We start from the raw sequence: 12,859 nt of genomic DNA, 5'->3' as shown, positions 1-12,859 counted from the left end.
GGCTCAGCACATAGCTCGATGTGGCTGTAAGTAAACACATACACACTCTTCACTAAAACAATACTTAGATGTGGCGAGGTTTGTAAGAACTGGGTTTACTCGTATAGTCTCGGGCAATAAAGTAACCCATTCAGCTTGTAAAGCTACGTCAATATGGGAAGATGACGCACTTCGCTGCTTCTTCAAGCTCACCTGGTTTCTTCTTTACAAAATCTGTTGAGCAGCAACAGGAAGAATAAACCGTTCCCACGCGCTTGTCGTCTGCTGCTTACCAGAAAGGAATGCGCAGGTGAGATACTCCAGCGCTAAGAACTGAATGGGCCCAAGATGAATCGGTAGAAATAAAGCAGGTGTAATACGCAAGAAGGTGATCGGATCTGGCCCTCGACAGCTGGTCGTTGAGTGGGAAAGAACTGTTGTAGGATGACCAGTAAAAATCACGCTTCAGCAGTTTCTAGGATCGTAACTTCAAGAGCCTAAGCCTAATGCTGAAATCACAGCGTGAAGTAAGCTTGTTTAGCTTCGCTAACTCACTTAAATAGGCAATGAATCATTCGAGAGAAAATTATGTGTGTAGTTGTCAAAATTTTTGTGTGTAACTAAAAGTTCAGCGAAAAAAAAATACAAACATCGGTAAAGATGAAGGACATTAGCGAAAGAGTGCGCTGTATGTTTAGTGATAAAAAATTGAACTAAACATTATTCTAACATAGAAATGAAGTTGTAATTCCTGGTTTGCTTTGCTTGTTTGTTGAATCGCACGCAAAGCTACACGAGGGCTATCTGCGTCAGACGTCTTTACCTTTGAAGTGATAGACTAGAGGAAAGGAATCTAATCAGCATCACCCACCGCCAAGCCTTAAGCTACTTTTATGAAGCCTAATCATATAGCTTAACTGTCACTCTTGTAACACATTCATGTTTCTAAAATGCAGTACAGTTGTTGTTGTTTTTTTATAGTTACGGGACACGAACCAGGGGTCCGCATTCGGCCTGATTGTTTATTGAATACTAGCAGAAACGCCGTCCTACGGGCTGCTGTTCGCTCAGGGTCTTGGCAAACTGAACGGTGTACTCCTCTGTCACGAACTTGCTCCTAAACTACATTTTTGGGAGCAATTTAAACTGTATTCGTATTTCGGTTTTATTGCTGGTTTCTTCCCGTTGTATCTTACTTCATAAGTTGGTGAGTAAACATTTCTCTCGCGCGCTATTTCTTTCTCTAACTTATATTTCTACGTTTCGTTTTTTTTTGTTTTTTTTCTCAAAGTTGCAGACTTTTCTCTGTGATAAGTTACTTTTTCTTTTAACAGTTTTTGATGTCATTAGTTTCACTTTTTCGATATAATAATTCTGAAGATAACTTAGAGATAAAGTTGCTACATAATTCCTGCAAATTTGTATCAACGAACCCCTACGAAGGACTTGCGATTCCTTCGGGCACAAAAATATTCAATTCATATCGTACGCTTGGATTCTGCAGGAGACAAAATCGTTTTTCATCTGAAATATACAACATTAAACTTACTTTACTACAATTTTAGAAGTCTTATTTGAAAAATTATAATTTCGTTGAAAATAATAAATGTGTAAAATTAATATAGATATTAAAAAGGAAATAATTTACATTTCTACACCCAGGAAGTGATTCAGGGAAAATTGGAAATAAATAAGATCCCTTTTTTATTTTAGAAAGGATTAAAAATTTTCATATCGGTATGATATATGGCTGTTATTGACTTATTTCTTTAAAATTACAGACCATCTACTAAATAAAGCTTATTTATAAGAGACCCAACTGCAATGAAATTTTGTTGGTAACTTTCCCTTATAATGTTGAAAAATCATGCAAAATTTCTCGTCCAAATTAGACTTAAATTGTGGAAGAAACTTTGCGGACAGACGGTCATTAACCTCTTATATGTGTATGTGTGTGTGTATATATATGTATAATGTTAGAAGAATTTGTTTAACTTTGGTCATTTTGTAGTTTTGGAGCGTGAATATTTTTTAATATCGTAGGGTCCTTTTTATATTGTAGTTTTCCCTATTTTAATATAAAGTTTCTTAAACTTTGAAAGTTAGGCTGCACGTGACATTGTAAGTTAGATATATTTAAGAAATTAAACTATAAAGTTTAACGGAACTCTTTACATGAACTTCAGAACGTCGATACTGTTGTGTACACAGTTTCATTGGCACTAATCATTTAAATATGATAAGTCTGAAAGTTCTCCACTGATATGGCAATCATCTGCTACTGTGTATGATTTTTATCTCGTTTGTTTTAAAATCTCTGAATGTTGTTTACGAAGTTGATACACAGATGAGCTGGTCATCCAAACTATTCGGTAATTTTCTTTAAGTTAATGAAATGTTCTAGTAAAGAAAGGTAACATCATTATAGTTTTTAATATACCTCCAAATGTTATCGGCTTATGTAACTAATATACTATTAGAAATTTAACACTGTTTGTAGGATATAAAAACCTAAATAAACATTAGTCTTACATGCGTAGTTGCTTTCACGATCCATTTTTGAAATATCGACCGTAACTATCGTTATCAACCTAAAACCAAATAAGTCTTAACAGTGTAACAATTCGTTATCATTACCAGAGCAGTCAGATGACGCCATATTAGTAATCATGAACCACGATAATAACCTATCCTGATTCATAATAAGGATTGCAAGGAATTGTACACAAATTAATATAACGTTCGGGCAAAAAACACCTTAAACTATAAAGATTCGGATCAAACAAAACTTTAAAATATTTCATACTGACTGCTAAGGCTCTAACAATATTAAAATGCGCAGAAAAGACATTCATGTTTGACTTAAAAAGAAAATCTGTTCAAAAATTCTTGTTTGTTGTTGTTCTTATTTCTCTGTGTGTTTTCTTATAGCAAAGCCACATCGGGCTATCAGCTGTGTCCACCGAGAGGAATCGAATCCCTGATTTTAGCGTTGTAAATCTGTAGACTTACCCCTGTCCTAGCGGGTGACTAATTTCTTTCTTACAACAAAACACGGCATGGTATGTTGCACTCAAACCTCTTGTATAATACTAAATTAGATACTGAGAAGGTCGTAAGAGTTTATTTGTTTCTTCTATATTTTTTTACAAAAACTAAAAAAGGTTATAATTCTAGTGTAAACGATAATATCATTGCCCCTTGAAGTTAGCTTTCTCACAAATATCTGGTGTCCCTTTAAAAACGTACGTACAGGGTGAAACAGGAATTAGCAACTGATAGTATCACAGATGAGCATTAGATGACAATAACAGTACTTTGTACACTATACAATAGATATCTTTAGCCAACCCTTATATTATGTATGAAGTAAAGGAGTAAATAGAAATCAGTACATATAATATTAAAATTTATTACACACATTCATAGAATATTTACTTTAAGATACAATAAAGTTTATTTAAAACAATGGTTTAGGTGTACATATATGTTTTATTTGAAAGGGTTGCTTTTATACTGGTAAAATTTTGTATGCACATAGGGGGTGTTGTGTCTTAACCTATATTAGGGGGTGTTGTGTCTTAACCTATATTTGCTCATTGCTACTCAATATATATAGATAACTTAGTTACATAGAAACTATAAATGTTCATTGTATTTTCAAACAATTTCCTGTTGCAGTTTAACATTGTTACATCTCACACTAATATGATCAAATAGTCAACAGATATAGCAAATCATCATGAACCGTATCAGCCAGCTAATAGCTATGTTTATTATTATAACGCGTAAGGTTAAATATCGTATAAAGTAATTTTTTAGCTGTATTTGAACATAAAAGAAGCCAGCAAACAATACAGATAAAATAAGGAATTTAAAAACTGCGAACAATAAGCAAACTGGAAATACTGTAGACGTTTTTACTCAAACTACAAAATCTCTGTTTTGAATACCAAATTTAATTCTAGGTAACAGCATGGAGCCAAAATAAGGTTTTGTAGATTTGAATAAATAATGTTTATCGATTTTCAGGTTTCTTAAAAACCTTTGTTTTTATTTATTTATCTTGTATTACGCTTTTTAACTTAGATTGTTACAAACCGAGCAGAATATATATTTTTTAGAAATAAGTAACTTCTGATTATTAAGGGAATAGACTTTTGAACTTAATTAATCCAAGTAAAATCGCCAATATGTTTTTTAAGGGCATTATTTAAAAAATTCTACTTGCAATATAACTTTCCGTTTTTGTGTGTATGTTTTATACCAAAGCTACATAATAGCTGTGTTCGCTAAGTCTGCTGCAGGAATCGAAACCTCGAACTTTAGGGTTATAAGCCTTCGAGTTTATATTTGAAAATGGGTCTGGTATAGGCTACGTAATTCGAGGGTCGTAGATTCAAATTCCCATGGGGACGTTACAATGTGACGGTCATTCTCACTATTTGTTGGTGAAGGAGTAACCAAAGAGTTGGCGGTGGGTGGTGATGAGTAGCTGCCTTCCTTCTAATCTTACACTGCTAACTTAGGGACAGGTAACGCAGATATCTCTCTTGTAGCTTTGCGCGAAATTAAAAAGCAAACAAACAATCCTTTGACAAAAATTATTATATTAGTTGTTTTAAACTAAGAGACTGTATTACAGTTACTTCTCTTTATTCAGTTCAGCAGAAATGTATTCGTGATTATTTTGTTTAAATCTTGAAATATTTTGCAGAACTTTGGAACTATGAAGTAAACGATTGTTTCACAAATATTTCGATGTTACCTTTGACAGGTGTTTGTTAAATGTTAGAAATATACAGTATTATCTCTTTCGCCAAGACAAACCAATCTGTAACGTAATAAATGAACTTATTTAAATGTCCACATTTGTTTGCAAATTTTCAGCAAATTCGAGAGTCTAAAATATGTTACGAAAGAAACACAAAACAAAACAGGAAAGATGGGCATAACAAAAAGTAAACTGTAAATGTTGTTTTTCAAGTATTCGAATTGTACTCCTTTTATGTTTCGGTTTCGGTCAGTAGCTTTCGAAACCTTTTAATGAAATTATATTCATGGCAATAACAAATAGTCTGTGTCTATTTGAAGGAAGAGTTATTCAAATAAAAAAGACCATAGCTCCAGATAAGTCAAAACGGAATGTGATTCCAAGTTGATGGGAATCCTTCTCACAAATAATTAACATTCACAAAACTAATGATTGTTTATTAATTAAGAAAATTATTAGAGACACATAAACATGAAAAAAATTCTGTAATAAATATCTTTCATGCTTGACTGAAACAAACTTTATCAAGGGAGGCTGCAAAATAAGCAATTACGCAGTAAATTGCGCAAATATAATCCATCTGGACTGTTGCCTAACATTTTCTCAGAGCATCTGGAAACATCTGTGTTGGAACATGGCAGATTCTTCGTTGGAAGGAACTACAGAAAGTATTTTCGGGCGCCTTCCTGCCAAAACTGCAAGACAAATTAAGTAACGGCAAAACAACAGGTGTGGAAACAGTTTATGGATTAATGTGCGCCGTGTGTGAGCACGTGAGTCAGGAAATAAGGTCATCTGCCTGTCGTCCACCTGCCCCTTTAAGGCATGCAAGTATAACGGTTAAGATTACGGGATAAGATTCGAGTATTCTAAATTTACTGATGGTGTATGTACCCAACGCTGAACAAGGACCTCGACTAGCAAAAAACATCACTATCATTATATATATGATGTCTTGATGCTATTAGCTTACACAATGAAGCCAACCTTGGTTCCTTAGGTGGTCAAATAAAATCGACTTGACCTTAAATGTTTCCTATCGTAAATAGTTGTACCAGTTTGCGCATAAGAATTTCGTTGAGCAATTCAAACAATAAGATAAATTATTTTGTTGAGTTTATTTCACAAACCTTGCCCGAAGTAATTGTCTTTAAGCTATAGCAATGCTTATAAAGTATGATATCAATATGGCATAGCACTAAATAGCTAGATCAGTCAGTGTTTGTGATATGTAGAGCTTATATCTTCTTGTTCAAGTGATATGTTTTAAGAGACAATTAGGCTTAGCTGTCCCGTTTTGGAGAAGTAAAATAATACATATATTACTAGTAGGATACAGTGCTGTCCCAGCTTGTTGTAGGATACTTAATATACATTGTAGATTTATGAGCTTTCGTAGGCCTTCTTGTACCGTCATTATCTAATACCTTCAACATGAAATCTGTTTATATGTTTTCACGTAGGCGACTTTTTTGAGATGTCATAATTCCTAGTGAACCGGTTTAGTACGATATCAGTCTGGTTGAACCTACAGTGTGTGGTAGAGACACACCAACCGCTACTTGCGACACATAACCTTATATATAATCCACGTAGACAATCATATTGAGACGCCATGGCCTCTGGTGAACCAGTTTTCTACTTTGCTTTATAAGATATATATTTTAAGGTGAAACTCTGAGGGCATATACTGCTTAGAAAACTGTTTGTTTTGTTGTGTTTTTCATTTACAGTAACAAACAAAAATGATCAATTTCAGTTATTTTGCGATGGTTGTTTCTATTTTTCCAATGAAAGATTCCAGCAGGGGGTTGACAGGAATGCAGATGTATCTCTACTGTGTTGAATACGGTCGGATGCTTATTATTATTGCGACAGTCACAACTCCTTATATATTCTCTCATATGATGTCAAATATTTAACCTTTTTTCTGTAAGCCGTTTTACTTTCAGTGTACGCGTGCTATATTTTACGTTCATAATCTAATTAAATGCTTTGCTCCTTTTTTAATTTTGCTCAAATTTACACGAAAGCTATCTGCGCTAGCCATCCCTAATTAGCAGTGTTAGAAGAGGGAGGACAACTAGTAATCACCACCCACCGCTAACTTTTGGGATACTCTTTTACAAACGAACAGTGGAATTCTCAAGACTGCCGGTATGGGTATTAAAACTTTTAATTAAAATAAAGTACAGAACAACGTTTTGACCTTCGTAGGCCGTCTTCAGGTTAACAAAGCAACCATGTTGAGAATACATTTTTACTTCAAGTGGATTTCTCGTCATCACAAATAGTAGGATTGACCGTAACGTAATAACGCACCGACAGCTCAAGGGCGAGCATGTTTGGTGTGACAGAGATCCGAACCCGCGATCCTCTGATTACGAGTCGAGTGCGGGCTTGTTTCTTTGTAATTTAGCACAAAGCTACACAGTTGGCCGTCTATATTCTGTCCACAACTGATCCGATTTCTAGCGTTGGTACTACGCGAACACACCCCTGTGTCACTGAGGAGCTTTAATTAAATGCATTTTACGAAGTTTTGAGCTGCACGTTTAAGTGACCATATTAAAATGTATTGTAAGTGTTTTTTCTTCGTTTTCCTCCTGAGTCTGTAAACCTGAGGATCTGTAGTTTGCTTCCCATTATCGCCAAATCGTGCGCTATAAGGTGCGTTATAAGAACTACTATGATATACTACAATTCGAACAGACAAGAGTTGTCGGGTGCTGTTGACTAGCTGTCTTCACTCTAGTCTGTGAGTTCAAACTTAGGGATGTCTATAAACAGATGACCTTTTGTGCGAAAATTCTGAAACAAAGAAATAATTTTCTTCGTACAACCCGATAGCAAACCGTAATAATGAGATGGTTGTTTTGATGAGTCACGACGTAACGAAGACGTTGCTCAGCAACAGAAGCAGTTTGTGTATTACGACTAACAAGCTTAACCATAGGCTATTACAGCAATCTGAGGCTATCCTAGTGCAATCGCATTTATTAGAGTTAAAAAAAAATTAGGGTAATTCCGTGTTTACACGTTTTGTGTCAGTTATAGCAGGATTGCCAGCCCATGTGGTCAAAGTGCCCAATATATCACAAACTTCAAACATGTGGTGTTTATGGATGTGTTTGCAAGTGCACGTGTTGAATGTGAAAACAAAAAATAATAAATATACAACACACTTGAATTTTATGAACACTAACTATCAGGTTTCGTTACTTCTGTTGTTATTTAGGCAAGAAATGAGAAATGACGGTTTGTGAGATTTGTGGAAGAAACTCATTAAAAGAAGTTAGACAAACCTTCGAATAATTTCACTGGCAAATAAAGACCTAGATAGAAATCCGATAAAGTATGTAAATAGTTTAGTATTAATAAGTAACAATACACATAGGTCCACCAGTAAGTTAGCTAATTTACAACGCTAAAATTCCAGGTTTGATTCCCCGCTATGGTTTGAATTCGGATAGTTCATTGTTTAGTTTTTGCGCTGAAACAACAACCATGTTAAACATATACATTTAACTCTAAGACAGCTAGCGAGTAAGTTTTTTTTTCTATACTGTCCTTAGTATTTCATTAATTTCTGCATTTTCAGTAGTCAAACTACATATTCACTTATTTTTAGAAAAATAAAAATTGACGATTTTACAGATGTTTTATGGTCTCGTGTATCAAATTACAACTCTTCGAATGTTCTACTTCAGCAGATATATGAATTTTCTGTTCAGCTGTGAATGACATTTCATTAAAAGGTTTCTTAAATTTGCTATAATACTTATTGGTACTCACTAAAAGTACACCACGTGAAGCAGTTTAGATCCATGTTTAATCCTTAACTAATCTTTCTTAAAACGTGACGAAGAAAGCGTTATGTAAAAACTGTTTTTGTGATACAAGTAGAATGAAATGTAGTAATTAATGATAATGACGTGCTGTGTTACCATTAAATATCTGTTTTAAAAAATAATCGTACAATTTATTTATGTAATTACGTGTTTAATTATCTGAGAGAGGCTGTGTTACCATTAAATATCTGTTTTAAAAAATAGTCGTACAATTTATTTATGTAATTACGTGTTTAATTATCTGAGAGAGGCCTCTGTATAAAAAAAAAAGTGTTTTCGCAGGTTATATTTGATTTCAAAACTCTTGTTAAATCTTCATCCCTGTGAAAGAAAAACAGAAGGATAGTGTAGGATATTGTCCCTCCTTTGCCTCTAACGACAGGAAAAACTCATCCAAAAACTAAATTATATTAGACTGTAGTAATATATATATTGTTCCTCTTCGAACTGAAATGACTGTGCCTCATCCCGTGACGTCTGTTGCTAGAATCAGTTCATACATCTTGCTTGTGTCAGCAAAGCTGTCACATCCTCAATGCAAGGATGAAAGCCAAGTACAGCTGCAGGGCAGAATGTAGGCCGTGTGGTTAGAAATACTCAAAGCCAATAATGGTAACATATGGTACGAGGTAGGCAAAAAAAACAAACAAACTAACTTCACATTCAAACAGTGTCGCAAAGTAGAAATACTGGATGAATAAAAAGGAATATTTACATGCTCACACTTACTGTTATTCACTGAGGTAAGTTTAGGGTAGTATAATCTTGACGAGATTTACCAATTAAATTATTAAAAGTAAAAATAAATCAGGAGACTTTTGAGTAAATCCAATAATGCCAAACCACTCCTTTTCTTATTTAAAATGAAGTTTAAGAAAAGGTCCCAAGTTAGACATTATGTTTTGTGTGTTTGAAATTAAGCACAAAGTCACGCAATGAGTTATCTGTGCCCTGTTTAGTACGAATATCGAAACTCGATATCTAGCGTGTAAGTACGCAGACATGTCACTAGGGAGTCATGCTTCCAGGCGCTGTATTATGTAATATATATATACATAATATAATGACTATATATATAACCCAATAGTTCTAGTACTATTAAATACATTAATTGCAAACGGTCAAATCTGCACTATACAACAATATTATATGTATGTATACATATACATATATATATAGAAAGAGAGAGAAAACAAACTATAGAAAATTCGAACGGGTAAAACTGTACGCGAGATCTTTTATAGACTCCTACTATAACTACTAAGCACAAAGCAGTAACTAGCACACACTTAAGCAGGATAAAGTTATTAAATGTGATAATTGTCTTCTGAAACCATTATAATTCCTGCTTAAGCATTTAAGTTTGTCAGCATTAATTATTTAGTAGAAACTGTAAAGTTAAGATTACATTTTAATTGACACATTTTGCTCATGGACTTCGTAAATCGACAAACAAAGAGCATTAAACAGTTACTATATACAGTTTTTATCAAGTGATACTTCTTTATGTAAAACTTATATTTGCAGCAGAAGCTAAGTGTTATTACTTCTAAATAACGCACTGAATTAGTATACGAGTTACTAGGAAAGAAACACTTTAATTATTACTGTTTTTAAAAGTTTAAAACAGGTTTTAAACTGGGCGTTAAACTTTCTTTGTCTCATTTTGTGTTTACAGTCGAGCTCAACTAATAAAAAAAACCCAAAAAACGTCTGATTTCACTAGCGCCATTTCTTTCCTTTCAGGTGAAACACAAGGCATGGGGTTACCGTCCGAATAACTGAGGTTGTTATTTTTTACTACATAAAATTATATATAATTATCAGCTGGTCGTGATGCAATATTGATATGTAATCAGATCTTATCTGCAGAGGAAGGTTTTTAATTCACGAGGAGAAACCCCACTTGATGTCAAAATGTATTGTAAAGACGGCTGGTATGTATTGTACGTGTGTGTTTTCTTATAGCAAAGCCATATCGGGCTATCTGCTGAGCCCACCGAAGAGAATCGAACCCCTGATTTTGGTGTTGTAAATCCGAAGACATGCCGCTGTACTAGCGGGAGGACTGTTATATGTATTAAAAACTTCAATTAAAGTAAAGCATAAAACAACGTTTCGACCTTCTTAGGTCATTTTTAGGTTAGCAAAGAGAATTTGTAACCTAACAAGGTCTAGACGTTGTTCTGTACTTTACTTTAATTGAAGTTTTCAATATTCATACTACCAGCCACCTTGAAAATATAACATTTTAATTATGCTCTTCAATCATTCCAATATCATAAACCGGCCCACAGGGATTTTCTATAGGGTATGTTTCTTTTTGAATCCAAATATTATTTAAATGAGCCATAATGACATTTATTTATTTTATTCATTCTCAGCTAAAGCTTCTATTGGACTCTAGCTACACACTTGTAAGCACAAATATCAGCAGTGTGTTAATACAGAGCGAATAAGTATTGAAAAAGACGTATTATGATGTTTCAGTTTTCTTATCCAATACTCAGACACTTTGATGTTATAATCATAGATGACGAGAAAACGCACTTGTAGAGAAAAAATATATGTGTAAAAACGACTGGTTTGGGTTGAGAAACTTTTTATGTAGAGTTCTTGTTTGTCATGAAAATACACGTGTATCTACTGCCCGGCATGGCAGGGTGGTTAAGACACTCGATTTGTAATCCGCGGGTCGCAGGTTCGAATCCCCGTTGCACCAAACATGCCCGCCTTTTCGGCCGTGGGAGCATTATAATGGAACGGTAGGTCTCACTATTCGTTGGTAAAAGAGTAGCCCAAGAGTTGGCGGTAGGTGGTGATAACTATATGTATTCTCTCTAATATTACACTACTAAATTGGGGACGGTTAGCGCAGATAGCCTTCGTGTAGTTTTGCGCGAAATTCAAACCAAATACATGCTCCTTATCATCTGAATATTCATGAGCGTGCACCTCATATCAACGGATGTGAATAAACTTTAATAGACATCTTGAATAACAACGCATTCAAAGCTTCTCAATGTTTTTAAATAGATTTAACGTTAGGTCGTAGAATAACGCTAAAAATTAATTCACTCACGGTATTAAGTACAGTTAAACTTAGCCCTGACTAAACCAAAGCAAAAAAACTAACATAAGTTACCGTGTTAATATCTTTATCAAACATTGCCCTGACTTAACAAAGGCTTCACTAATGTCAGGCGTAAAACAAGTTGACTTATAAATTTCGGTGTCTGCGATTAGAAATTTTATTTTTCTATAAATCTTGTTTCTCAGTAAAGATATTAATTCGACTGCAAATGTTTTGCATGTCTCTGTTACCTTCTTACGCGCAGTAAACGTGTCGAATATTCTAAAGTACAGTGCCTTGCAAAAGTATTCACTACCTACCAATAAGTTCACAGTTTGATGATATTGAAAGAAAATGTATTTTTTTCAGGAACTTCTTTTTTTCCAAAATGATAATGATCATGCGTAACGCCGTTACACATGAAGGAAATTGAATATCAGCAAATCATGCAAAGAAAATAATATAAACTGAATTGTTAAATTGATTGTATAAGTATTCAACCCCTCAAGTCAGTGCTTGGTGGAATCACGTGTGGTAGCAATTACTGCTGTGTCGTTTTGAATTTGTCTTTACCAGTTTTGTACAATGGAATGGTGTTATTCCCCCCGCCATTTTGCCAGGACATTGACATTCTTCTTTTAAAACCACTCCAGTGTGACTTCGGGTCATTGTCCTGCTAAAATGATAATTTTCAACCCAGTTGTAAATTCTTGACTGGCTCAAGCAGGTTTTCCTCGTGGATTATCTTCACTTTGCACCATCTATCTTCCCCTCACATCTGGCAAGCTTTTCAATTTCTCCTGATGAGAAGCATCATCATAACACCATGATGCCGTAACCATATTTTACAATTGGGATGGTGCTAGCTGGGTCATGTGCTGTGTTGGATTTGCACCAGATATAACACTTTAAATTCAGACCCGAAAGCTCAATATTTCTCTCTGAATCGCAAAATATTCTGCCACATGTCTGTAGTATCATTTATAACCTTTGTCACAAACACTATATGAGATTTAAGATTATTCTTTTTCAGTATTGGCTTATTTCTTGCCACTTTATCACATAGGCCAATTTTGTGCAGGGGCCAGGATATGTCGATGTATGAACATAGACTCTCAAGTCAGACATGGAGCTTTGCAAATCTTTCAGAGTTACTGTTGGCTTCTGTTCACCCGGCAGTTA

General features: G+C 34.5%; 1 long non-coding RNA gene across 8 annotated transcripts in view; it reads left to right on the top strand.

Annotated features, from left to right (window-relative positions):
• LOC143237208 (uncharacterized) overlaps positions 1 to 12,859 on the top strand; it is a 116,845-nt gene that overhangs the window by 79,942 nt on the left and 24,044 nt on the right. For 7 of the 8 annotated variants that reach the window (XR_013019920.1, XR_013019919.1, XR_013019926.1 and 4 more), the window contains 2 exons: positions 961 to 1,186; positions 2,911 to 3,041. This is a non-coding gene — a long non-coding RNA (uncharacterized LOC143237208). The remainder of the gene's footprint in view (positions 1 to 960; positions 1,187 to 2,910; positions 3,042 to 12,859) is intronic. The other variant, XR_013019922.1, reaches the window with a different exon arrangement.

Source organism: Tachypleus tridentatus, chromosome 13, assembly GCF_004210375.1.
Source record: "Tachypleus tridentatus isolate NWPU-2018 chromosome 13, ASM421037v1, whole genome shotgun sequence".
NCBI classification, from domain to species: domain Eukaryota; kingdom Metazoa; phylum Arthropoda; class Merostomata; order Xiphosura; family Limulidae; genus Tachypleus; species Tachypleus tridentatus.
The sequence above is the reverse complement of the archived record's forward strand: the minus strand, read 5'-3'. Positions and strand labels throughout refer to the sequence as shown.